Genomic DNA, 4288 nt, shown 5'->3' with positions numbered 1-4288 from the left:
AACAAGTCCAACAAGTCAAAACATGTGCACCTTTGAAAATTACAAATTAGACCACCATTAAGGCTCCCTGATTCGAAAACTAGACCTGCACATAAGAAAAAACATATTTCACACAGCATTCTATCAATTAATTTCTACCTCCCTTGTTGTGGATGGATGAGCTGAAGAGGATCTTCCAACTCACCAATTCATCCCAAAGCTTTGTAGTAATAAAGTTTGCAAGCTGCAGAAAAATATAAGCTAATAAAAACAAGCAGGGAAGCGAAAGGCAAAGTGAGAGAAACACATTGGAAAATAAACTTGAGTAACTCATTAGATTAGGAAAATTATAAGAATAATAACCGTAAGCGTTGCCCGGGGATAGAAATCTCATTAACAGGTTTTTCGATTCCATTCTTTCAATACATTTGTTAGAAGTGCCAGGGAGCATTCAATTATCACCCGCCCTCTCACCTCGTAGACATGGGGTGACAAGAAGCCCCTGGGGACCCCACAGGGGCCACCGTTGACACAGAACGCAGGGGGCATTCTATAGTCATAGCAGGGGACACACACTACTCACTCCCCATTGAGATATAAGGGGCTTTCTGACCATGTGTTTAATACAATCGACACACCAGAGTCGAGCTGGAGGGCTGCTCAGTCGATACAAACGCACATATGTGCATGCACAGACACACGCACGCACGCACGCACGCGCACACAACGCACACCACACTCATATACACACTCACATAGGACTCACTTTGTATACTCGATATTAGTCAGGATTAGGATAGGATTTAACCGTACAATCAAATGGCGGAAAAAAAAGAAGGAAAAAGTGAAATAAACGGAGTTGCTTTAACACAGTTGTATGAAAGACACTAAGCTCCTTTTCTCTTGTTTCTCCTCTCCTTCCTTTTTTTCTTTCATGTGTTTCCAATCCCGCGATCGGGAACGGCCTTGGGGCTACATCCTTGGGGCCGGAGCATTGGAAGGCTGTGTTTGTTCTGGAACCGTCCTCCGTGGCCCTCCTCCCTCTCAAGACGTGACAGAATGCCAGGGGGGGTGCAGATCGGCCCACCTGGAGTGTCTCGTCTTCATCCAACCCCCCCTGGTGGCTGCTGCAGGCGCTGTGCATCGATGAGGTTTCCGCCCTGCAGGCCTCCGGCGAAGGCAACTCCTTGGAAAGGCATCACCTCTCAACAATCTGGAGACTCTGTCTTACTGATACCAGCCCCGCCACCCCTCCTCCTCCAATGGTGCAACGCTGAGAGGGAGGGACTGCAACTAATAATGCCAATGTGGTGGAGGAGGAACACACAAATGAACGGAGATGCTGTTAAAGTCACCATCAATCACAAGTCAGGAGGCTTTGATGAACTTCTACAAATGCAAAGCCGTATGTAAAAAAATGTTTTTCTTCCTCAGAGTTAAATAGTGACAACACCGGATTTCTGTACATTCTGTATAGTTTTCATTGTTCATCACCTGGACAGAACCAAGCTGGTCCTATGGAGGTCTACAGAGACATAGGAAGACTGTTATGCCTGTAAGGTTATCGATTCACATGCCAGACAGAAACATAGGAAAGCTAAAAAGAAACTAGTGAGGCATTATCTACTCTACCATTACAGCCTTGGGAAAGACCCCAATCCTCAAAAAACATGGACGCAAACAGAAAACCGCCAAAGATCAAAGAGGAATAACAGAATAAAGCAACAAAGTAACAGATACATAGCCATTAAATGTATTTACGCATGGAGCACAACTTAATTTCCTATATACCTCAAGGAGACTATTCTGTTTTAACATAGAGGTAACACAGATAAACAAAGCCTTGTTTTGCAGATCCTAGCCTCGAGGGGATGGTGTAGTCATTTCTTCTTTGGCCCTGTAGCAAGTGAGCTCCGCTCTGTTTCCATCTCTCCGTTGCATCTGAGGCCGTCCAAACTGCAGCATCTGCTCGCCATGTTTCATTTTATATCCATTCGGTTCGGCCTTTTGTGTGAAAACTGAGAGGAAAATGAGTTAAAAATCCATCTGTTGAAAAATGGGCTTTTTATTCTGGCAATGTTTTGGGCCACATTGTATGAAAAGTGAAGAGAGGATGACATTTGATGAAGTTAAGTTGGACTCTTGCAGTCAATCAAATAGATAACTTTGACATAAAAACCTGGATTTATGACTGAGACAATAAGCTAACAAGCCAAAAGTAAATATTGCTATATCTCTGCAGTTTTAATCACTTGTGTTTAGTGTAGGAGCACACGCACGCACGCACGCACGCACGCACGCACGCACACACAGCAATGCACGATCATACACACACAGCGTGCACACACACACACACATACACATGCACACACACGCACACGCGCACACACACACACACACACACACACACACACAAAGTCAAAGTTTTAGTGCTTAGTTTTGATTCTGCTCTTCATTAGCCACAGGGCCCAGCTCCGGTTAGCTCCAGTATTAGGCTCAATTAGAACAAGATCCAATTAGAGGTCTCCTTTCCCCTGGGGCAAGGAGAGGCAGGAAATGGAGACTGAGAAATGTATAAGTCGACAACATGCGGACACAGCCAACGTAAACAAACTTACTTTGTTGATCTCTGCTGTTGCTACGCAGGGAGTCCTCTGAGAGTTGGAGCCCTGCTAGTCTAAGCTATGAGATAAAACAAAATAAAAAAAAGCCCTGGAGCGAAACATGAACTCTGCGAACACAAGGGCTCCGACACCATGAAGGGAACGTCTGGGCTCCGGCAAATGAAAAGACCCCGGGGCCTTTTCCATTTACAGCTAAAAATCCAGCACTCGCTCCTAGCCAGGGCTAGTATCAGCCTCACAAAATGAACACTTACACTACGGGGGGAAAACCAACGAGGATCTTCTCTATAGTAGCTCTATTAAACTAGATCTGTTATTAGAAATAGAACTTCACATCACGACAGACAAGAATCAATCAATGTTGAAATATACTGTGTGAAAGGGATGAAAGGAAAACAGAAAGAGAGAGGGAGAGAGGGGGGGGAGAAAGAAAGAAAGAAAGAAAGAAAAAGAAAGAAAGAAAAAGAAAAAGAAAGAAGAGAGTGGATCTACTTTTATTTCGTGGCTGTGCACCTATAGAGCTCTCATCAGCAGTAACCGTCCTTATAGTATGGTTGGAGGTGGCGATGGCGGCCATGTTTGTATGAGCTGTTTGGGCTTGCCCTTGCCTGGGGCTGCTAGTGTTCCTCCCTGAGGCGGTGCATGGGGGAAATGGTGTGTGGTGCTAGGGTAAACCTTGACCTGCCTGCCAGGAGGCTGCTGCACACGGAATTAAATGAGCACAAACAAAGCAGGGAAGGGAGGGAGGGGAGGAAGGGAGGGTCAGAGAGAGAGAGAGAGAGAGAGAGAGAGAGAGAGAGAGAGAGGGAGGGGCATGGTTTCTCCTGTATCACCTCTCTGCGGCTCTTTTGTTTTAGCCTAAACTGACTGGCAGGTTTGTCTCTCTTCTAGGCTAGGCTAGGCTACATGTGTTCTCCATTGATTGGGAGGAGTAGGCTAGCTACTCAGGTGCTAAGGGTGACATGTTGACAAAGTGGCTGTTTGAAGAGGGGGTTATGTTACGGTTTTCCTTCATGTTCTGCCAAGCTCTGTTTATAAGGGGAAATATGGAAATCCCGTTATGTCACATGTCAAAATTGGTTGACTTCCATTGGCTCAGGGCCTGTATTTATTCATATCTATATTCCCTCGGAACATATTCGTGCATATGAGTTTGAACCCTAATTAGCGTAAAAGTGGTTTGGCCCCTGACTAAATATTTGTCGACATACTGTATCAGCGAGAGCATGGTATCATTTGCTCTGTTCTGTGAAACATAAACTTACTGAAAAGATCTCAAATTGAAACGTCAAGGAGTCGGTTTGCTTTGGATTCGTTCATACTTTACTGTGTACTTTACTGAGACAACAACCTTCAAAGACGTTTGGATTACATTGATCGAAAATCAGGCAGTATCCGCCATCTTGATTCTCCCTTCTTCACAGTCCTGGGGGCTCCTGGATAGAGCAGTACAGTGTGTATCTTCAAGGCAGATTCATTATGGCCGTGGTCAGGGGCAGAGACGAGACAGAGAACGCTCCCAGAGATGACTGCACACATTCCCACATCGCTTACCTGAGGAGGGCCCCGCCGAAATCCATTACGCACTTTTGAGACGACTCATAAACGGAATAATTAGCACAGCATGCTCTCTGCCCGGCTGGAAGTCACTCCCGATAATGAACAAAGGGAAGGAAATTAGCTTT

Source organism: Argentina silus, assembly GCF_951799395.1.
Source record: "Argentina silus genome assembly, chromosome: 18".
In the NCBI taxonomy this organism is placed as follows: Eukaryota; Metazoa; Chordata; class Actinopteri; order Argentiniformes; family Argentinidae; genus Argentina; species Argentina silus.
The sequence above is the reverse complement of the archived record's forward strand: the minus strand, read 5'-3'. Positions refer to the sequence as shown.